We start from the raw sequence: 25,217 nt of genomic DNA on the forward strand, positions 1-25,217 counted from the left end.
CCACAGCAGTGACTGGAAGACTCTATGAGAGATGTAGCAAGTGTGTAAAGCAGCAGATGGGCATTGCAAGACTAATAGACAGTACATACAGTAAAGGAGTATAGGCAGATTGATCCAAGGCATCAAGAGATACTTGGAGCAACAAGAGTACTGGACCAGAAAGCATAGGTGCAGAGCAGGTCAGCAAGAAGAGAGTGAGGGGGCAACATAGCCCAAACAGAGATATGAACACCCCAAGGCTTCCAAAGAGGAGCAAATGGCACCAACAACAGTTGCATGAACATCTCAAGACACAGTGAGGAGGCAAAGCAGCAGCAAGAGTGACACGAATACTCCAAGGCAGAGTGAGAGGGATGAAGCAGCAGCAGTAGTAGTACAAACATCACAGTAAGGCATTTTCTCCTATTCCATGACTTTTTAATTTCCTCTGGAGTCTCTCATGAGGAACTTTTTCATTCACCTTCTGAAAATCCAAATACTCTATATCCACTGGTTCACCATTACCCACATGTTTCTTAACCCTTCAAAAATATGTTGCAGATTTCCCTTAGGTAAATCTATGTTGATTGTATCCTGTTAAACCATCTCTATATATTCTGTAATTATGTTCTTTAGAATATTTTTACAATTTTTCCCAGCACTGATGTCAGAATCAGTCTTCTATAGTTTTCTGGATCACCCGATAACCCTTTTTAAGGTTTGGTGCTACATTGGCCACCTTCCAGTTATACAATAGACAATTTTGATGATAGATTATAAATTACTAGTAAGGCGCCATGGTCTGCAATTCTGAGTTCTTTCAGAACTCTATGGTATAACTAAATAGCAAGTCATCCGGTCCAGATAATTTGCTTATTTAGTTTGTCAATTTACCCTATTATATCTTCCACATTTACTGTGATTTCTATTAGTTCTTCTGCATTATCACTATTAAATACAATTTCAGACACAGACATTTCCCCAACATCCTTTTCCATAAACACTGAAGCAAAGAATTAATTTAGTCTTCCTGCTATGCCCTTCTTTTCCCTAAGTGCTGAGCCAGAGTACACACAGTACATCAAATAAAGTGCTGAACTTGCTCAAAAATTTCAGATCACTGCCCAAACACACAAGGACCGCAACCAAAACTGTACAGAGCTCCTGGTTGTATTGCATAATGGCTTTACATACATCCCCACAACGCACACAACCCTCCCATACACATACAAATACAAATATGTATACGCAAACATGCACCCATAACCTCCCCCCTCCACACTCACACAGATACATAACGTGCTTTCTAAAGTATGAATTTATGCCAGAATGTTTTGTGATAACACAGCAAATTGGGATAATGCTTCTGTTTTACTCTTGGTCAATCTGCTGCATATAGAATGGAGCACTTGCCAACATTCCATAGCACCTACTATGTACCATATGACACACACACACACAAAGACAATACCAACACACAAACACACACACACACAAGTAACCTCCCCTCCCCCCATATCCCATTAATACCACATTAACCTCCCCCCCATATCCCATGAATACCACAAGCAAAACATGTTGCAACAAGTGAAAAAAACATACTGAAGTCACTATTCAAAGGCCATTTAGATGGATAACTTAAAAGTTATCTATCTAAATTGCAAAACCAGCATATTCAATGACTTAGCTGGATAAGTAGGGTCATTCTGGGGGCAGGTGGGAGGCATTCTGGGGAGGAGTGGCGTTAGCCAGATAATTTATTCAGTGTTAACCAGATAACTTATCCGGCTAACTGTGGTTGGGCGGCAGACCTGTCCTAAAGATAGCCAGATCAACATGTCTGACTATTTTTAAGATGTTGGTGTACAGTCACTGACACAACCTCACCACTGAATATACCCTGCTAGTAAACCAGATAAATTTATTCAGCTAACTAGCTGAACTGCAGCCTACTGAGGTCAATTTTCAGAGTGTCAGTGAGCAGGTGAGTTATCCAGGGACAGTAATCCAAAATTTAGCCAGACAAAGCTTTGAATATTGATCTCAATAAAGCACATCACGTACCCAATATGCAATAGAACTACCTCGCCACTCCCTGCTGAAAAGCTTTTCAAAAGTCATGCCTCTGTATGTTTCCCCTTTTCATTTTTTCTTATATATTATGTTTAGCTAAAAAGAGACAGATTTCTCCACTAACTTCATCACAGTTTGGATTTCCCCAGATATTTTGATGCTTGCTGTGAAAATCCAGTATCAACTGGAAAAATAATATCAATCTTGTATTTTGTTTATTTATTTTTAATAACAAACACAGAGATAATCTAAATTCTCCACTTGAGTTACTTTTTGCATTTGCTAAATTATTCTAGTCGAAGATTTTGTTAAGGTAGTATCTATGAATAAATGCTGAATTTTTTTATTTATTTTTTTTGCAGCTGACATTACAAAAGTATTTTTGGAATCATAAAGTACCTCCCAGGCAAATAAAAATTTCTCTAATCTGCTGCTAGTTGGATATTCAGCTAATCTGCCAAAATATCAATGTATACTTTATTTTTTATCTCTTATACAATTTGATGAAGCTATGTAGCACTGATTAATAACAAGCTGCTCGAGGTCATCTTGTAAGCAGACTGATGATCTGTGAGGAGGCGTTGTATCAGAAAGAATATCATTTCCCTCCCACACTTTTAACCATATCTCTTCCAATGTATAGAGCCTACAGCTCCCAGTGGGGACAAAAGTTCCAGTCTGCTTATCATCAGCCTCCAACTGAGGATCAAAAAGTTGTATTGGAGTTCAGCATTTTGCATTATGAAGCTTTGTTTCAGAGAAAGAACTGGTATACCTCTTTAATCTGGTATATATATTCAAAGTGGTAATGCTGGCTATAGTGCAGTTTATCTCACAAATCATATAATTCAATGAATCAGGACTCCTCTAGAGAACTACAAACCTCATTTTCAAACAGCCCACGTAAGAAAGTCATTAAAAACATGCAAAAGGTGCACCGGTGTTCCAAGAGAAATTACATGCATAACTCCTCTTTGAAAATTACCCCACACAAGTTACACCTGCTATTATGTGCACAGAAATTTTTCAAGAAAATGTAAATGCATATTTTTAAAAATCCAATCTATATACCTATGTCCAAACCCCTTCCCCAGAAATACCTCTATTGAGTCTAAGTAAACTTACACACATAGAGGTCATATGTGCATAAGTTTATATGTATATCAGGTGGACAATTTTGTAAAAAGCCACTTCCGCACATAAAATGATGGATAACTTGCATAACTCCCTTTGAACATAAGAACATAAAAAAATGCCATACTGGGTCAGACCAAGGGTCCATCAAGCCCAGCATCCTGTTTCCAACAGTGGCCAATCCAGGCCATAAGAACCTGGCAATTACCCAAAAACTAAGTCTATTCCATGTTACCATTGCTAATGGCAGTGGCTATTCTCTAAGTGAACTTAATAGCAGGTAATGGACTTCTCCTCAAAGAACTTATCCAATCCTTTTTTAAACACAGCTATACTAACTGCACTAACCACATCCTCTGGCAACAAATTCCAGAGTTTAATTGTGCGTTGAGTAAAAAAGAACTTTCTCCGATTAGTTTTAAATGTGCCCCATGCTAACTTCATGGAGTACCCCCCAGTCTTTCTGCTATCCGAAAGAGTAAATAACCGATTCACATCTACCCATTCTAGACCTCTCATGATTTTAAACACCTCTATCATATCCCCCCTCAGTCGTTTCTTCTCCAAGCTGAAAAGTCCTAACCTCTTTAGTCTTTCCTCATAGGGGAGCTGTTCCATTCCCCTTATCATTTTGGTAGCTCTTCTCTGTACCCTCTCCATCACAATTATATCTTTTTTGAGATGCGGCGACCAGAATTGTACACAGTATTCAAGGTGCGTTCTCACCATGGAGCGATACAGAGGCATTATGACATTTTCCGTTTTATTCACCATTCCCTTTCTAATAATTCCCAACATTCTGTTTGCTTTTTTGATTGCCGCAGCACACTGAACCGATGATTTCAATGTGTTATCCACTATGACACCTAGATCTCTTTCTTGGGTTGTAGCACCTAATATGGAACCCAATATTATGTAATTATAGCATGGGTTATTTTTCCCTATATGCATCACCTTGCACTTATCCACATTAAATTTCATCTGCCATTTGGATGCCCAATTTTCCAGTCTCACAAGGTCTTCCTGCAATTTATCACAATCTGCTTGTGATTTAACTACTCTGAACAATTTTGTGTCATCTGCAAATTTGATTATCTCACTCGTCGTATTTCTTTCCAGATCATTTATAAATATATTGAAAAGTAAGGGTCCCAATACAGATCCCTGAGGCACTCCACTGTCCACTCCCTTCCACTGAGAAAATTGCCCATTTAATCCTACTCTGTTTCCTGTCTTTTAGCCAGTTTGCAATCCACGAAAGGACATCGCCAACTATCCCATGACTTTTTACTTTTCCTAGAAGCCTCTCATGAGGAACTTTGTCAAACGCCTTCTGAAAATCCAAGTATACTATATCTACCGGTTCACCTTTATCCACATGTTTATTAACTCCTTCAAAAAAGTAAAGCAGATTTGTGAGGCAAGACTTGCCCTGGGTAAAGCCATGCTGACTTTGTTCCATTAAACCATGTCTTTCTATATATTCTGTGATTTTGATGTTTAGAACACTTTCCACTATTTTTCCTGGCACTGAAGTCAGGCTAACCGGTCTGTAGTTTCCCGGATCGCCCCTGGAGCCCTTTTTAAATATTAGGGTTACATTTGATATCCTCCAGTCTTCAGGTACAATGGATGATTTTAATGATAAGTTACAAATTTTTACTAATATGTCTGAAATTTCATTTTTTAGTTCCTTCAGAACTCTGGGGTGTATACCTTCTACGTGTCCAGAAACCATAACAAAACATATCCACATAGTATACTATAATACTATGTTTTAGCAGGTAGAATGGATCAAATTTTGGCATAATAAGCAGAAGCATGGACAAAATTTGTTTGTTCAGATACCGTGCAGATAAAACCTCCAGAAGAGACAATGGATGACAGCTCATGTTCGAAAATAACTGATTGCAAAGGGTTTTCTTTGGAGGTCCTGAAACCCTAGATAAGGAGGGATACCTTGTTTCAGCAATTTGTGACATTTACTCAATAAAAGCTCACTGTTCCATTTTGAAGATGGGAGCATTTCCAGCAGCCTTGGCCTTGTTCACCAGATTTTATCAAGAGAGCCCTTGAAGTCTAATTGTGTTTGTGAACAGGTCCCAAACAGCAATTTGAAGTTTATTGTATTTAATGTCTTTAAACTCTGCCCTTGTGGTGTTGCTCAAAGCGGAGCACAACATGAAAGAGCAATCAAGGTTGTAATAAACATAAGAATTGTAATAGGCACACAAGTGAGGCCAGGCCCTCGTGCACCAGATCAGAAAGATCAACAGGGCCCTGTGCAGCAGCTTGAAAATGGCAACCAGATCTGTAATGCATCTGTTGAAAGTGAGCAACATATTTATTTACAGAATAATAAGTACAATACCGTAAAATTCACACCGACACTGAATTCAAGTCTGGACTAAAGCTGGTTGGTGCATATGGAAGGTCAAAAGCTAAACTGATATTGCATTACTTACTGTATGTAGGCTAATGTAAAATAAAACTAAAGCTCTGTTTTCTTAATATTCTGGTGAAGAAATTTAGAATAGAAGAGGTGATAAATAAATCAGTACGGTGTGGGCAAGGGGGGAAAGGAAGTGACGGAAGAAGGCACAAGAGTGTGGCAACCTTGATAAGAATTTCTGCTTCTTGTAGTTCATAAAACGTCAGAAATTGTGAAATCATCATCCAATTCAGAAATACAATGAATTTATCTGTAACTAGGGAATTTACAGATGGTAAAATTTTGCAGATTGGATTGCTCCTAATTAAATTTGCTTCTTCCAAATGTCAGAGAATAGTTTCAAGAATGGAAGCCTAACAATATTATACAATAATAACATTTTCCAGTTCCCTCAGTTTCTTGGAAAAACCCTATTAGAGAGAGAATACTCCTCGCTCCCTTCTCAACCCTCTTTACTTTCTACATACAGTTCTTGGACATCACACCCAAGGAGATGTCATCAGCAGGGTTTCTATTACCTACAGGCATAGCAGAGAGCCCACTGCATGCTCACACTGGACTCTGTTCCAGTGACTCCATTGGCCAGTTTCTGAAATCTCAGGCAGCAGAGAATACCCTCTATTTCCTGCTACATCCAGTCACGTCCCAGGAAAAATACAAAGAGTGGAGGTGTGTGGGAGAGGGGGGGAGGTTAGTCTGAGGCAAACAGAACACAATGCAAAGCAAAGAAGAGCACTCTGCTCCATAATCCCTTCCCTTCTATCTGCAGGGAAAAATAAGAACAGAAAAGGGGGGTGAGGGGGGAGACTGAAGCTGAGGTGGATAGTAGAATGAAAAATAATTCAGTTTTTGTCTGTATTTCTAATTTGTGATCTCTTATTCTGTATTTTGGTGAGGGTCTGTCTTCTGTGTGCGTAACTAAAGTGAGGAAATCTGTTAGCATTTAGGTTCTGTGTAGAGTTCTGCAACAGTCTGGCTTGTTCTGTTTTCCCAGTAGGAGGTATAATGGTGCTTTGGGCCTAGAGAATTTTTGCAATGTTGCCTTTCTATACAGGGTTGTTTGATTAAGAACATAAGGTTTGCCATACCAGGTCAGACCAAAGGTCCATCAAGCACAGTATCCTGTTTCAAACAATGGCCAATCCAGGTCACAAGTACCTGGAAGGATCCAAAGGGGTAGATAGATTCCATGCTTCTTATCCCAGGGCTAAGCTGTGGATTTCCCCAAGACCACCTTAATAATGGTTTATGGACTTTTCCTCCAGGAACTTGTCCAAACCTTTTTTAAAAATGCAGCTACACTGATAGCTTTCACCACATCCTCTGGCAACAAATTCCAGAGCTTAATTATGTGTTGAGTAAAAAAAAAATATATTTTCTCTTATTAGTTTTATATATAAATATCACCTAGTAACTTCATTGTGTGTCTCCTAGTTTTTGTAATCTTTGAAAGAGTAAACAACCGATTAATGTTTACTGATTCCACCCAACTTATTATTTTATAGACCTCTATCATATCTCCAGTCAGTTGTCTCTTGCCCAAGCTGAAGAGCCCTAACTTTTTTAGCCTTTCCTCTTAAGGGAATCATTATGTCCCCTTTATCATGTTCGTTGCCTTCTCTGTACCTTTTCTTATCCTGCTTTATCTTTTTTAAGATAACAGTTATCAGAACTGCACACAATACTCAAGATGAGGTCGCACCATGGAGCAATAAAGATTATAATATTCTCTGTTTTATTTTCCATTTCTTTCCTTATAATTCCTAGCATTCTATTTGCTTTCTTGGCTGCTGCTGCACATTGAGCAGAGGATTTCAACTTATTATCAAGGATGACACCTAGATCCTTTTCCTGTTAATGTGGAATCTTGCATTGCATAGCTATAATTTGGGTTACTTAAGTGTATCACTTTGCACTTGTCCACATTAAATTTCATTTTCCATTTGCATGCCCAGTCTCTCGGTTTTGCAAGGTTCTTTTGCAATTTCTCACAATCCTCTTGTGGTTTAACAACTTTGAATAATTTTGTGTCACTGACAAATTTGATCACCTCACTTGTTGTTCCCATTTCCAAGTCATTTATAAGTATATTAAAAATCAGTGGACCTAGAACAGATCCCTGGAACACTCCACTATTCACATTTCTCCACTGGGAAAATGTACTGTTTAGTTCTACTCTCTATTTTTCTATCTCTTAACCATTTCCTAATCCACAATAGGATACTGCCCCCTAACCCATGACTTTGTAATTTCCTAAGCCTCTCATAAGGGATTTTATCAAATGCTTTCTGGAAATCCAGATACACTACATCAACTGGTTTATTTATGCCCTCAAAAAATGTAGCATATTGGTGAGGCAAGACTTCTCTTGGCTAAATCCATGTTGGATTTGCCCCAGTAAATTATGTCTATCTATATGCTTATCAATTTTATTCTATTTTTTTGTAACTTTATTTTTATCATATGTGAACAAAATTCAAGAAAAACAATTCTTGTTATGAAAAGTGTAAATAACAAATAAATACATCATATTGTATCACACAGGGGAAAAGAAAAAAAATTAGAAATACCTCAAAAGTCTGCAAATATAGAGGGGGGAGTATTCACAATTCAAAGGGGAAAGAAAAGCAAGAAAGAAAAGGAAAAATGAATGATTCACCAGCCCTTAAATATGTCGAGGCTGTTTACTCAAGGGGGCCCAAGAACATTAAGGAAAAATGCAAACATCTTCAGAGGGGCCTTATCTTCAAGAAAAGCAGACAAATGAGCAGGCTCAAACAACACATAATTAAAATTTCAATATTTAACTAAACATTTGGCTGGATATTTTAAATAAAATGTTGTACCAATCTGTGATACTTGAAGATCTAACAATAAAAATTGCCTTCATCTCAAATGAGTGACTTGTGCTACATCCGGAAAAATACATATTTTAAGATGGTAGAACAATTTGTTTTATGTTTGAAAAATAATTTCATAATCCAAGCTTTACCAGGTTCCAAGACCAGGTTAACTACCAATGTAGCTACACAGACCTGACCCTCACCAGAGTCTTCTAAGGTAACTGTAAGATTGCCAATGTCCAAAGGAGTGGATGACGGTATATCTTCCTCTAGACCTGCAGGTTTATCCTTATGGAAACCAGTAAGTAGAAAGCACGGACAACTGGAGGAATAGATTCAACTAGAACCTTTAAGACTTCAACCAAGTATTTCTGAAACATTTCTTTAGGGGAGATCATTTCAATTTTAGTAAGATTAATCAAATAAAGATTCTTGGCTTTGGAAAGATTTTCAAACTTTTCAAGTTTCCTATGAATGAGAGAATTATCTTTAATTAAGGCAGAATTATTTGTTTGTAATTGTTCAGCTTTCTGCTCCACTTCATCTATAATTTTAGTATGTTCTGACAGTAATTTCTCCTGGGCATTGAGATGCAGATTAGTGTCTTTTTTATTAATTGCAACTTGGGAGTTCTCCCAAGTCCTTCAGTCGCCAGCCATATTGACTCCAAGGAAAACTCGAGGTTTAGGCAATGAAAAAAACAGTACCTTTAGCCTGATCTGAGCCTTCAAGTTGGGCTCCTTCTTGAGGAATTATCATATCTTGGGCATCCAAATGGGTAGTCTTCGACAGCCTGACAGTCATCTGTTTGGGATTGCACACCACCGCCATTACAATGGGTTTCATCTGGGTCCTCCACGATGTGTTGGCAAGAGTGATGTCATCAACTGAGGATGAAGAGCTTCCTCCAACCGAAATCACCGGAGCTCTCGTCACCTCCGGACTCAATGAGATGTCTGATGCCAAAGGAGACAGTAGCAAACCCTTCTCTACCATCTCACTGCAAGGCAAATTCACAGATCTATTTGACTGGGCACTCTCCCAGATGACAAAGCAATTGATAGATCCTGATGGAGAAATAGAGAACTCAGTTAGGTAAGCACTTACTTTACCCTTTCACTTCACCATATTAGCAAGAGAAAAATAACAGGATAACCAAGAAGAATTTGAAGGAAGGAGAATCTCTCACAAGAGAGATCAGTGAGCTGCCGCCATCTTGCTCTGCCGCCATTTATCTTTTTCAGCAATTTTGTTCTTTATGATAGTTTCTACCATTTTGCCTGGCACAGATGTCAGATTCATTGGACTGTAGTTTCCTGGCTTCCTTTTTAAATATTGGCATTACATTGGCAACCCTCCAGTGTTCAGGTACCATAGATGATTTTAATGATAGTTTACAAATTACTAATAGCAAGTATGCAATTTCATTTTTAAGTTCTTTCAGCACTCTGGTCCAGGTGATTTGCTACTATTTAGTAGGGGTGTGCATTTGTTTTCAATGTATTGGCAATCCACAACGTATGTCCCTATTCGTTGTATTAGTGGGGTCACGAAACGAATGGCGAACCCCATGAATACAATGTAGCTAACGAATAAAACCCCCACCCTCCTGACCCCTCCAAGGCTTACCAAAAGTCCCTGGTGGTCTAGTGGGGGTCCTGGCACGATCTCCTGCATATGGCTCTAGGACCCCCACACCAGCTGTCCATTGCTCCTACCATGTGACAGGGGCTGACCAATGGCACCGGTAGTCCCTGTGACATAGTGAGGGCAAAGGCTATCAGTGCCATTTTGAATACCGGCAGCCGACAGCCCGAGTGCAGGAGATTACGCCAGGACCCCTGCTGGACCACCAGGGACTTTTAGTAAATCTTGGGGGGGGGGGGGGGGTCAGGAGGATGGGGGGTTATAGTTAATTAAATTTAAAGGGTTGGAATCGGGGGTTTTTTGGGAAACAAATATATATGTAACTAATGAATGGATCGGGGTCCCCCAAGAACGGATGCAACGGATTTGGCTCCCCACGAATAATAATACCGAATGGGACGAATCCATCCCTCCTGCTCATCCCTACTATTTAGTTTGTCAATTTGCTCTATTACATCTTCTAGGTTTACTGAGATTTGTTTCATTTCTGCTGAATCATCAATTTTGAATATAATTTCTGGCATAGGTATCTCTCTTACATCTTCCTCAGTGAAGACTGAAGCAAATAATTAATTTACTCTTTTTGCTATGGCTTTATCATCTCTAAGTGCCTCTTTTACCCCTTGCTCCTCCAATGGTCCGACTTCCTTGCAGACTTTTTACTTTGAATGTACTTGAAAAAAATTTTATTATGAGTGTTTGCTTCCATGATAAGTTTCTTTTCAAATTCTCTCTTTGCCTTCCTTATCAATGTTTTCTATGTAACTTGCCAGTGCTTATGCTGTTTCCTCTTTTCTTTATTCAGATTCCTTTTCCATTTCTTAACTTATCTCAATATCTTATCTAAAATGGCACTATCACTCAATCATAACAAAACAGAGTTTCTTCTTCTCTCCAAGAAGTTATCACCACCTCCTATAGATCCATCAGTATTCCCTAATTATAGAATATCCACGTCAGTTAGGGACCTTGGAATTACCTTAGATAAAGAACTTAATTTCAAAGTTCAAATCAAAAATCTAATTAAAGAAGGTTTTTATAAACTTCAAATTCTGAGAAAACTGAAGCCTTTACTGCATCCCCCAGACTTTAGAACAGTACTGCAATCCTTAATTTTTGCAAAATTGGACTATTGCAACTCCATCTTAGTAGGATTGCCTGCTTCCACAATTAAATCTCTTTAACTGCTTCAAAATGCTGCCACTAGATCCTTATCAAATTGTAGAAAATTTGAACACATCACTCCAATCTTGCACCAATTACATTGGCTTCCCATCACTTTTAGATCGCAGTATAAGATAATTATGCTTATTCACAAAGCGTTATACAGTGATTACTCATCTTGGTTACAGAAACCACTATATCAATGTATTTCTACTAGAAAGCTTCGTTCAACAGACACTGGGTTCCTCACTATTCCCACCAGCAAAAAAATTCTCAAAACAGCTACTATAATCCGGGCCCCTTCTATAATTGGTCCTACTCTATGGAACTCCTTACCATCACCACTAAGGACTGACCCTTCTACACCTACTTTTAGAAAAAACCTGAAAACACGGCTTTTTATCAAAGCTTTCCCCCAACAAATACAATAGATTACATCCCCTTATCTATGGTTTTTTTCTTTTATTTTTGCGATATATTGAAATTTGTGTGAAATGATAGGTTATTGCTTTATATAGATCTATTTTTAATCTATAGTTGTTTTTTTTACAATGTTTCTTAGTTCCATACGTTATGTTTTTGAACTGTTTTACTGTATTATGTCCTCAATAGTATTTGATGAAAATTTGTTTCAATGTAAACCGATGTGATATTTTGAATTGAATGTCTGTATAAAAAAGCAAATAAATAAATACATTTCAGTAAAGATGTTCTTTTAACTATTATAGCCTCTCTTACCACACTTATTAACCTTTCCAGTAGTTGTTTAGCCTTCCACTTTTTCTCTTGTATGGAATACATCTGGTCTGGGCTTCCAAGATGGTATTTTTAAATACCATGCCTGATATTTATTTATTTATTTATTTATTTTCTTTTATATACTGACATTCGATCGAAATATCACATCGGTTTACAGGGAACTGAGAAATAGGGGGGGGTTGGTCCGCCCTATTTTACATTATAACATGGTATATTAACTATTTAACATTATAACATGGAAACTATATACACGATAACATGGTAAGCATTTCGTTATGGCTTAGGTAAAAGGAGTGGTTAAAAGATTGAGGAGGAGAAGGTGGAATAAATAGTTTAACATAAATAGTAGTTATATACAGGATACAGGAATGATAAAAGGCAGGAGGGTGGGCACAGGGTGGGGTGGGAGGTGGGTGATAAGGGAGTAGGGTTGGGGAGTGGGGTGGGGGGGATGGTGGAGGGTGGGTTGGTCCGAGGGGAATGGGGATGCAGTCAGGGAAGCAGTCAGGAAGGGGTGCAGTCAGTCAGGGAAGCAGTCAGGAGGTGTGGGTGGTGTTCGGGCATGTTAAGTGTCAGGTGGGAAAGCTTTTAGAAACAGCCATGTTTTGAGATGTTTTTTAAAGACTTGCGATGAGGGTTCGTTTCTGAGTTGGGGTGGGAGGGAATTCCACAGGGTGGGGCCCGCTATCGATATGGCTCGTTTGCGGGTTGCGTTGAGGTGTGCAGATTTGCAATCAGGGATAGAGAGAAGGCCAGTGTTGGAGGACCTGAGATTTCTTTGCGTGGGGTATGGGTGAATTGCGGTATTTAGCCAGTTCATTTCGTTGTTGTTTATTTTTTTGTGTATGAGGGTGAGGGTTTTATATTGGATTCTTTGTGTGATGGGGAGCCAGTGGAGTTCTTTGAGAGTGGGTGTGATATGGGAGGATTTTCTGCTGTTGGTGATGATTCTGGCGGCAGCATTCTGTAGAACTTGGAGGGGCTTGATGTGTACTTCTGGGAGGCCAAGGAGGAGGAAGTTGCAGTAGTCGAGTTTTGAGAAAATAATTGATTGAAGGACTGTTCGGAAATCGTGCGCTTGGAGTAGGGGTTTTAGTTTTTTCAGTGTTTGAAGCTTGAAGAATCCATCTTTAATTGTATTGGAGATGTGTCGTTTGAGGTTAAGTTGGTTGTCAATGGTTACGCCTAGGTTTCTTGTGGCTGGCGTGAGTGAGTTTCCTGGGTTGTTTGGGTTCGCTGGGTTGTATGAGTTTCCTGAGTAGTTTGGGGGGGGGTGACGTTGAGATGAGCTGTGGGGCGGTCATCGTGGATGTGAAGGATTTCCGTTTTGGATTGGTTGAGGCAGAGGGATAGTTGGGATAGCAGGTGGGATAGTTTTGAGCTGAGTTTGCTCCATCTTTCCATGGTGTGTTCGATGGACTTGCTTATGGGGAGTAATATTTGTATGTCATCTGCGTAGACAAAATAGGTGAGGTTTGCATTTGAGAGGTATTTGCAGAGAGGAAGGAGGTATATGTTGAAGAGGGTTGAGGATAGGGAAGATCCTTGTGGAACACCATGAGAGAGGGGTACTTGGGTGGATTCTGATGTGCTTGTCTTGACGATGTAAGATCTGTTTGAGAGGTAAGACTTGAACCATTTGATTGTAATGTCTCGTAGACCAATTTCTTTGAGTCTGGTGATGAGGGTTCTGTGGTTGATGGTGTCAAAGGCGGCTGATATATCAAGGAGTATCAGGAGGAAAGATTGGCCTTTGTCACGTCCTCTGAGGATGGTATCGGTGAGAGAGAGTAGAAGGGTTTCGGTGCTGAAGAACTTTCTGAAACCATGTTGTGTTGGCTGGAGAATATTATGAGCGTCAAGGTGATCTGTAAGTTGGTTGTTGACTGTTTTTTCGATGATTTTTGCTAAGAAAGGGAGGTTGGAGACTGGTCTGTAGTTTGCTGGGTCAGTTCTGTCGAGTTGAGGTTTTTTGATGATGGGTTTGATGATGGCATTTTTGAGTTTGTCTGGGAAGATTCCTTGCTCAAGTGATAGGTTGATGATGTAGGTTATTGGTTTGACAATAATCTCTCTAATTAGTTTTAGGGTTTTGATCGGGATGGGGTCTAAGGGGTGGGATGCTGGGTTGGTTTTTTTGATGATGGGTTCAATTTCTGTAGATGCAACGGGGGTGAATTGTGACCATGTGTGGATGGGAGGGAGGATGTCCGTTGGATCGGAGTGGGTTTGTGGAATCTTGGCAATGATGTTGTCGACTTTGTCTTTGAAGAATTGTGCTAGTTTTTCGCTGGAGATGTTGCTGGGGTTTGGCGTTGTGTCATTTTGGATAGGGTTTGTTAGGTCTTTGACATAGGCGAAGAGGGTCCTCGGATTGAATTTAAATTCATGAATTCTTATTGTGTAGAAGTTGCGCTTAGCTGTGTTGAGGTCAGCTGAATAGTTGTGTAGAAGCGTTCTGTATTTGTCCTTCAGGTTTGGGGTAGGAGTTCGTCTCCACTGCTTTTCGGTTTGTCTCAGTGTTCGCTTTGATGTTTTCAATTCTGGGGTGTACCATGGAGATTTTTGCTTTGTTGATGGTTTGATTTCCTTTCTTATCGTGGGGCATATTGTATTGGCTATGTCTGCATTGATGGATATCCAGGAGTTTGTGGCGGAGTTGGCATTATTTAGGTTAATTGACTTTAGGGCTTCGGTTAATAGTTCAGCGAGGTCTTCACTGGAGCATGGTTTGGTGAATTCAATGAAGTGGTTGTCTGTTTTCATTTGGGTAGCTTTGAGCTGAAGCTTGGCTTGGATGAGGCTGTGGTCAGACCAAGGGGTGGGGGTTACAGTGGGTGGTCCTGTAGCGGATATTTTGTTGTTTAGGAAGATTAAGTCTAGGGTGTGGCCAGATTTTTGCGTGGGGGTGTTGATGATTTGGGTGAAACCAATGGCGGACATAGTAGATAGGAGTAGTTCACTGGTGGGAGATAGTGGGTTGGTGTCTAAGTGGAGATTGAAGTCTCCTAGTATGATGGCGGGCTCCTGTAAGTTGATGTGGGATGTAATGGTTTCAATCAGGGTGGAGAGGTTGTGCTGTAGGCAACCTGGTGGGGCGTAGAGGAGAAGTATTTGGAGGTTTTTAGATTTGAATAGGTTGGTTTCAAGAGGGGGTGGTAAGCTTAGGGAGTGGGAGGAAAATTTGTGTTTTTTGTGAGCAAGGAATAATAGGCCACCTCCTTTTCTCTTGCATCTTGGAATGGAAAATATATTGTACGTGTTTTTGGGCAGTTGATTTAGTAGGACTGTGTCGGTGTGTTTCAGCCAGGATTCTGTAATACAGAATATGTCTGGTATGGAGTCTGTGAGCAGGTCATGTATGATTGGGATTTTTTTGGTGATCGATTGTGCGTTGATGAGGAGGAGAGTAATGGCAGTGAGTGTAGTATGGGGTATGTTATGGTTGGTGTGGATTTTGGTGAGGCGTCTGGTGTTGGGTGGTGTTTTGGGGGTGTGGTGGCGGTTGTAGTGGTGGGGAAGCTTGGGAATGTAGTGTGCTGTAGCCATTGTGTATAGTTGTCGTGTGAGCGAGGTTGGCTAGTGGAGGGGAAAGGGAGGGGGAGGAGGCATAAGGGGAGGCACAAAGGGGCGCACTAAGGGGCCTGCCCCTTAGTCGCGCTCCTTCGGCGCGAGACGCACGGCGCGAGACGCCGGTATGGCAGTTCAAATTTATAACACCAGGCGAGGCCGGATGTGAGGTAGTCGATGGGGCGGGTCGATTGCCGCGGGAGGTTTCGTTCCGGGCCTGTTGCCGCAGGCCTCGCTGTGCTCGGACCCCGATGGGTCTAGGGCGCCAACCGCGCCGAGCCAGACGGGAGCGATGGCGGGCTTGGAAGAAGGCGAGTCGTCGCAGGATTCTTACTTTTAAAGTTCCCCCCAGCCGGATGTGAGGTAGGCGATGGGGCGGGTTGATTGCCGCGGGAGGTTTCGTTCCGGGCCTGTTGCCGCAGGCCTCGCTGTGCTCGGACCCCGATGGGTCTAGGGCGCCGACCGCGCCGAGCCAGACGGGAGCGATGGCGGGCTTGAAAGAGGGCGAGTCGTCGCAGGATTCTTACTTTTAAAGTTCCCCCCAGCCGGATGTGAGGTAGGCGATGGGGCGGGTCGATTGCCGCGGGAGGTTTCGTTCCGGGCCTGTTGCCGCAGGCCTCGCTGTGCTCGGACCCCGATGGGTCTAGGGCGCCGACCGCGCCGAGCCAGACGGGAGCGATGGCGGGCTTGGAAGAGGGCGAGTCGTCGCAGGATTCTTACTTTTAAAGTTCCCCCCAGCCGGATGTGAGGTAGGAGATGGGGCGGGTCGATTGCCGCGGGAGGTTTCGTTCCGGGCCTGTTGCCGCAGGCCTCGCTGTGCTCGGACCCCGATGGGTCTAGGGCACCGACCGCGCCGAGCCAGACGGGAGCGATGGCGGGCTTGGAAGAGGGCGAGTCGTCGCAGGATTCTTACTTTTAAAGTTCCCCCAGCCGGATGTGAGGTAGGCGATGGGGCGGGTCGATTGCCGCGGGAGGTTTCGTTCCGGGCCTGTTGCCGCAGGCCTCGCTGTGCTCGGACCCCGATGGGTCTAGGGCACCGACCGCGCCGAGCCAGACGGGAGCGATGGCGGGCTTGGAAGAGGGCGAGTCGTCGCAGGATTCTTATTTTTAAAGTTCCCCCCAGCCGGATGTGAGGTAGGCGATGGGGCGGGTCGATTGCCGCGGGAGGTTTCATTCCGGGCCTGTTGCCGCAGGCCTCGCTGTGCTCGGACCCCGATGGGTCTAGGGCGCCGACCGCGCCGAGCCAGACGGGAGCGGTGGCGGGCTTGGAAGAGGGCGAGTCGTCGCAGGATTCTTACTTTTAAAGTTCCCCCCAGCCGGATGTGAGGTAGGCGATGGGGCGGGTCGATTGCCGCGGGAGGTTTCGTTCCGGGCCTGTTGCCGCAGGCCTCGCTGTGCTCGGACCCCGATGGGTCTAGGGCGCCGACCGCGCCGAGCCAGACGGGAGCGATGGCGGGCTTGGAAGATATAAACTCTTAATCTTTGAAACTTCTCCTTTCAATTTTATCCTATTTTCCTCATTCTATCATAGTCACCTTTTCGAAAGTTAACTGCTGTTGCAATAGATTTCTTTACTGTCCTCTCTCCAGTTATTGTCAAATTTGATCATGTTGTGATCACTATTGCCAAGTAGCTCCAATACTGTTACCTCTCGCACCAAACCCTGTGCTCCACTAATGACTAGGCCTAACATATTTTCCCCTCTTTTTGGTTTTGTACCAGCTGCTCCATGAAGCAGTCATTTATTTTACCTAGGAACTTTACCTCTTTAGCATGTCCTAATGCAACATTCACCCATTCAATATTGGGATAATTGAAATCACCCATTGCTATTCTGTTACTGATTTTGTTAGCTTCCCTAATTTCTTTTACTATTTCATTGTCTGTTTGTTTATTCTGATCAAGTGGACCCTAATACACCTCTACTGCTATTTTATTCCTTATTTCACCTGGAATTTCTATTGCTAAATATTCAGCATTGCATTTTGTTTCTTGTAGAACTTTTATCCTATTTGACTCATTGCCTTCTTTAATATAAAGTACTGCCCCTCTACTAATTTGATCCATCCTATCATTCCAATAAAATTTGTTCCTAATATCACAGTGTCCCATTTGTAATGCTTCTTCTACCAGGTCTCTGAGATGCCAATTATATCTACTTCTTCATCCAGTGCTATACACTCTAACACTCCCATCTTATTTTTTAGACTTTTAGCATTTGTATACAGACATTTCAAAGTATTTTTTTTTGTTTGTATTAACAACTAGCTTATCAGTTGACAGAAGTAATTTGGAATCTTTCTGCTCTGTATGCTCTTTACTTAAAAGCACCTGGACAACTTTAGCATTTATTGCAACCCCTCTATTGGGATGCCCTAACTTCCCTGTTCTCTTAATATTCTTCTAAGGTATATCATTCTGAACCATGCACTTCTGAGCAACTGTCAGTGCAGCTTTTAAACTAAATGATGGGGAAAAGCCATCTCCTTTTTAAAGGTTATTGCCAGCAGCCAGGTTCCACTCTGGTGAAGGTAGAGCCCATCCTTTTGGAAAAGGCTCCCCCTTCCCCAAAATTATGCACAGTTCCTAACAAACCTAAATTTGTCTTTCCTGCACCATCATCTCATTCACGCATTGAGACTCTGGAGCTCTGTCTGCCTCTGGGGTCCTGTACATGGATTTCTTAGAGTTAGTGCTGTTTTGGTATGGCAGGTTTGATATATAGGTTCTGACTGTGAATTTTTTACAGGGTGTTGTGATACTTCATAAGGGACTTTGTGTCATTGTTACTGCAGTGACAAAATAATTTAATTTTTTTTCTATAGTGAATAATAAGGGGACTCCAAGGGATAGACGCCTGAATACACAATGTTAAATATGTAATATGTGTTAATAATATTGTGCAGAGAATGCATAAGATAACATTTCTTTTAAACTAAGGACCTTCATGATATCCCACAGGTGCTCAAGATTTCAGCATTTTCACCACTTACAGGTCATAAATAATCATCACTTCTATAATCTAAACAGTCTGAGGAAAACATTTTAGCTTTTTGTTTGCTCATAGAAATTAAGGAAGCAACATTATTTCCCATTTGTGATGCCTGACATGATATCATGTGTCTTCTGGTGGATCTTCCTCTACCAGCATCCCACTATCAATTGGGGTGCCTCAGAGATTCAATGGCAAGAAGTGCAGAGTCATGCATATGGGGTATGGAAATCTGAAAAAAATGTATTTGATGGGATGTGAAGGGCTGATGTGCACGGAGCAGGAGAGAGACCTTGGGGTGATAGTGTCTAACGACTGAAGTTGGTGAAACAATGTGACAAGGCAATAGCTAAAGCCAGAAGAATGCTGGGCTGCATAGAAAGAGGAATATCGAGTAAGAAAAGGGAAGTGATTATCCCCTTGAACAGATCATTGGTGAGGCCTCACCTGGAGTTCTGTGCTTAGTTCTGGAGACTGGATGGAGGCGGTCCAGAGAAGGGCGACCAAAAAGGTGGATGGTCTTCATCGAATTCCTTATGAGGAGAGATTGAAGAATCTAAATATGTATACCCTGGAGGAAAGGAGGAGCAGGGGTGATATGATACAGACCTTCAGATACTTGAAAGGTTTTAATGATCCAAAGTCAATGACAAACCTTTTCCATTGCAAACAAAATCAGCAGAACCAGGGGTCACGATTTAAAACTCCAGGGAGGAAGACTCAGAACCAATGTCAGGAAGTATTTCTTTACGGAGAGGTTAGTGGATGCCTGGAATGCCCTTCCAGAGGAAGTGGTGAAGACTAAAACTGTGAAGGATTTCAAAGGGGCATGGGATAAACACTGTGGATCCATAAAGTCTTGAGGATGTCAATGAAGAGAAGAGGCATGGGGGTGGCTTGCGGGAATGAAGGCTACTACCTGGTGATTAATACCTTTATTCAATAAACATACACATGGTTAATGCGACTTCAACTTTGCTCTATGCTTCAATGGCAAGAGGAAATTTGGGACAAAGGATTTGCATTCACAAATAAGCGTGGGAGTAGCTTGCTTGTTGCGGCGGTTACTACCCCAAACCAATTAAGCCTGATACTTTACTTTGAATACATATATAGCGCAGCTCACCGCTTCAAAGGCAGGGGGTAATGAAGATAAGAGGATTTACATTCAGGCAACTACCAACAAGGACTAAATTGCACAGGCTGGGTAAACAAGCATGGGAGTAGCTTGCTTATTGTGGCAGTTACTACCCCTAACCAATTAGGCTTGATACTTCACTTTTATGCAGCTCCAGCACTGCTCTCTACACCAATCGCAGGGGTGGAAGGAAATTAGAACCAAAACAGTTACCAATAAGGGCCCTGACCTCAGTGGTCAGAGTAACAGATAAGTATGAGAAAAATAACTGTGAAAGCTTGCTGGGCAGACTGGATGGGCCATTGGGTCTTCTTCTGCCGTCACTTCTATGTTTCTATGTGTTTCTATGTTTCTTATACTAATTCCCTGGGAGCTCTGATCTCATGGCTTTCAATGCTATCTTTATGCTGATGATTCCCAGATTTACCTATTTATACCAAAAATCTCATTAGGATCCCATTCCCAAATCTCAGCCTGCCTGTCTGACATTGCTGTTTGGTTGTCCCACAGCTACCTGAAATTCAATAAAACCATCTGTCCCCTCAAACCCACTTCCCTTCCTACTTTTCTTTATTTCTGTGGATAACGCTGATATAACAGTTTCACCCGTTACACCAGCTGCCCATGTCAAGGTTCAGCCTGCTGTGTAGTCCCTCCTCCACCAGAAGTGCTCAAGGAACCTTGCCTATGGCCTAGCCAAGGACCTCCTTACTGGTTACATCAAACCCACATCCCAGCCCCATTTAACATTGCCTTGCCATTACCTACTTGCCTCTTTATTGAGTCTCCTGGCCACCTTGTTCTCTCATTCCTATCTTGCCTTGTGGCCCACCCTGGCCTCCTAATTTGCCTTGCAGCCTACCCAGGAATGCTGAACAAGAGAGGAAAGAGAGATGGGTGCTTTGCCGGAGTTGCCACCATCTGAAGGACAATTGTGCCTTTATTGCCAAAAAGAATGCATTGTGCTGGAGCAGCAACTGGTAAGTCAAGGGGTTAGGAGGCCATAATTCTGAATTTCTGCCCCAAACACAGTCCCTGATACTAACCTTGAAGTATTGCATAATTAATACAGGCTTCTGGCATTAAGAGTACAGAAAAATAAATGAAAATCAGAGTTGGATGTCCATCTGAAACTTCTGTTGTCTGGCAAGGAGGAAAATGGTGAGAAAAACACCTTCAATGCATTTTATTTCTGTGTACTAGAAATACACACAACAATGGGTAAACAAACCATATACTTCCATAAAGCCATCAACAAACATAATTTAGCAGGAATACTTCAAGAACTGAGGACCATCAGATTGTATAAAGGATGAAAAGAAGAGAAAGATTTCACAATTCAAAGAGGTGCAATCTATCTTAAGAACAGTTTCAGTTACTTTCCACACACTTGTGATATAATCCTTTTTCTTACAGCCCTGTGTAAAATGTTTCAAGATGCTCTTAGCAAGTACATTTACAATGGGGACTGCAATATTCAATGCCCTTTCCTGTGGAAATCAGGGCTTTGAATATTGCTCAACCTGTTATCAGGTGAAAGTACGTGTGTTAACAAATCAGAAACTGTTAACCGAGGGCTAAGGTGGACTCATGGGTGGAGATAGGAAAATGCGTCGTTTTGATTATTCCTTTTTATGGATACAGTAGGTAGACATAAATTCCTTATTTTATACAGTTATATGTATTGCTTCTGTTTTACAGTGGTATTTTTGTATAATATGTTTATATACATATTTCATGCAGTTGGTATTGTAATCTGCTTAGTACTTCCCTGTTTTGGATACACAGAATTTAATATTTATAAATAAAATACATCTGGAATTGGGTGGAAGTCCTATACTGGCTATGCTTCCACTATGATATCAATTCAGACTTAAGGGCAAGAAGTAAGAACTAGGGGTGTGCATTCGTTTTGAACTTAAATGTAAAACGCAACTTATTTTTTTTTTTTAACTTAAAAAAGTGATGAGGCGTAAACGATCGGATTTCCAACTTATTCAACATAGCTATGTTGAATACGTTGGAAATCACGATTGTTGATCTAAATAAAAATTTAAACCCCTCACCCTCCTTAATCCCCCCCCCAAGACTTACCAAAACTCCCCAAGCTGGCCAAAAGTTCCGTGAGGGTCCGGGAGCGGACGCGCGGGGAATCACGTGACATCCGCGTCACTCCGACGTGGCGCCAACGTCACGTGATTCCCCTCGGGTTCGCTCCCGGACCCTCGTTGGGCCCAAAAGGAACTTTTGGCCAGCTTGGGGGGGCCTCCTGACCCCCCCAAGCTGGCCAAAAGTGCCTTTTGGGCCCAACGAGGGTCCGGGAGCGGACCCGAGGGGAATCACGTGACGCCGCGTCACTCCGACGTGACACCGACCTCACGTGCTCCTTGCAAAGGAGTTCAGAAATGGCGTCCTGACCCCGCTGGACCACCAGGGAGTTTTGGTAAGTCTTGGGGGGGGGGGATTAAGGCGGGTGAGGGGTTTAAATTTTTATTTGCACATATGGACATAGACTCAACTTATGGAATTCTCCATATGTCCATATTGACCGCAAATGACCCCCCCTTTCAACTTATGAACTTAAACCTTTGGTCTGCACATCCCTAGTAAGAACTTACCCACACTTCATTCACCATACCTCCTCATTTAAATATGCTCAGAATAATGAATGCAGCACAACTTTAGAGGAATGAAAGAAAAAGAGAAAAATCAAATGAAAAAAATAAATCTTTTATTGCCAGTAGAAAAAAAACCCACATCTTAATCAGAAAGACATTAAAGAGAGCACTATACTGAAGTTAAGAAAGGCTCCGGTGTACAGTATACATTTGTCCAAAAAATTGAAAATAAAATGTCTCAACCCTTTTGCAGACTTAAGGCCTGATTTACTAAGATTTTGTCCCATACATAAGAAAAGGAAAAAGCCTTAGTAAATCAGGCCTTTACTGTCATCACTATATCAACAGCACCACAAAGTATGGAGGAGAAATCCCTTCACAAATAATAAGTGCTTGCATTTCACAATTCTGAAGCTTCTGGCTTAGACAGTGGCTTTGTAAATTCCTATGCTGTCTTGCCTTTGTGTACAAGTGATAGAGGATTATGAGTGATAAAGGTATATAATAACTTCTGTGAGTGATTGTTGATGTTATGTTGCAGTGCTATAAGAATTATGTATGAATGGGTCCTGCTTGCTAACGTAGGTATGCTGAATGCTAGTCATGAATTTTAATCTCTCTATAATCATGGGGATAATATTGCTTTGCATTTTTGCCATGAGTTAGATAATAGATTGGGAGGCAATATTTGGGAAGAAAAGTTTGTATGCATGTAGAAAATGTGTGGCATACAAATGACAGAAGAATGTGAAAGGGTTGAAAACTTCTAAAAGGAAAATATTTTGGATTTTGTTAAGAAATATGTTCAAATTGTTCAATAAACTAACATAGGCTAAAGCACTATATTAAAGGTTATTCTATCAATTTCTATTACCACTACTAAAAAATTTTTAGCACTACAGGATAGACAGCACTGTACAGATACACATCCATGGAAGTTACATTCTAATCAAGACAAATAGGCAAACATAAATAAGGGTTTGGGGAGAAGTAGGGATCAGATTTAAAATCCCTAAGGGGAGTTAATACTATAGGTGTATATAAGAAAAGTAACATTGACCTATGTAAAGTGGTATTTACATTAGAAAGTTCAAATAATATTTACAAAATGGGGATGGTTGTTAACATTTTTTTATGGAGGTATCTAGCTGGTGAATGCAATAAAATAACTGGAAAAAGCTAACTGAATGCTCATTTGCATAAGTAGAGGTACTATTAGTAAGAAAAAGGAGGTAATAACTCCTTTGTATAGGCCACTTGTGAGACTCCTTTCTTGAGGATTGTGTTCAGTTTTGGAGGCCGCACTGTTGTAAGGGCAATTGAGAGATTAGAGGCAATTTACAAAAGAGCTACTAAAGTGATACAAGGCTCTGCAAGACAAACCCTACAAAGCAAGTCTTAAGACTATTTCTTTTGGGATTATTTTTGAAAATGATTTAATTTTCATTATATTTTCAGTATATCTAAATAATTTCAAAATTAAAAAAGAATGGCTTAAGACACTCAAAATATATTCATTGAAGAACAGAAGGGATATGGATAACAGGATAGAAATATTTAAATATCGGGCAGGCTTCAATAAAGTAAAGAAAGCTGAATTTGACCAAAGGAAAATAATTTCAAGGACGAGGGATCATGTTATCAAGTTGCAAGAAGGAAGATACAAAGAACACATCTTAAAAATCCCCTTTACTAGGAGGATGGTAGATAGCTGGGATAGTAGCACTATAACAGAATTTAAACATGCTTGGGACAGAGACAGAACACAGTGATAAGGACAGGTGGGAGAAACAGGTAAAAAAAAAATGAAGGTGGATCTTGAGTGTTGACCCAGTCATATGAAACTTTAGAAGGTCAAAGAAGGGAAAGGAGAATTCAATGAGGTAGTCAACTGAATCAGACTTCCAAGAAGACTGGGGTAACCTGCACAGATTGGTTATGATTACAACCTTAACATCACTGGAGTAACCTGTGTGGCATGGAAAATACCAGAAAAGCAGTGATGCAACTGCATCAGGCTTCCAAAACGTCCAAGATAGCCTGCATGGCATACCAGTTACAAACCTACCAGCAATGGTAAAACTGCATCAGGTTTCAAAAAAAAAAACTGTGGAAACCTGCAAAGAGCAACCATCTTTAAAACCCAAACATCAATGAACGTGGTGAGGCTGGATGTTTTGTACTACAACCTCTCAGGTATTGGTGGGTGTTGGATTATTGTAGGGCATGCTAGTGAAGCATGGAGAGAGGCCCAGGTGTCGGTCTGGGAATCAAAGAGGAAAATGACAAGCCCTGAGATAGCCTGGCAGTAATGATGATGGAGGCTAGAGTAATGGCAGGGTTTGGACAAACTTGGAAAGAACAGTGGCGGGGCGTAGTGGGGACATAATTGTAAGGTTATGTGGGAGATACGGGCTGGTTGCTGGTGTTGGTTTGATTATGGGAATTTGTGTAGTTGTCTATTCAGGATGGTAAAATATTAGTGGTAGAATTCATAGACCAGTTTATCTTTATCTGCTATCATTTTTTAATTTAATGTACGATAGAGTAAAAGATAAAAGTTAAGTTACTTTCTGAACTTTTCCCAGTAGAATGACAGGTAGGATACAAATATTTTAAATAAATAAATATAAAATTATTTTTACAAATACAAAAATTGTTCCTATAGGAACTAACTAGTTCAAACTTATACTAGTCGAGCAGAAGTAAACATATGTGAGTCTGAAGGCTCATAGAGGTGACTAAAATGTGTGTATGGACAGTGTCCCTAGGCTCCCGCAATTGAGCAGCCATGGGAGAAACCACATAATTAGCTTGTTGCTACATAAATAACAGTCTGCCACAGAAT

The sequence above is a fragment of the Rhinatrema bivittatum genome, chromosome 10, assembly GCF_901001135.1.
Source record: "Rhinatrema bivittatum chromosome 10, aRhiBiv1.1, whole genome shotgun sequence".
Lineage (NCBI taxonomy): Eukaryota > Metazoa > Chordata > Amphibia > Gymnophiona > Rhinatrematidae > Rhinatrema > Rhinatrema bivittatum.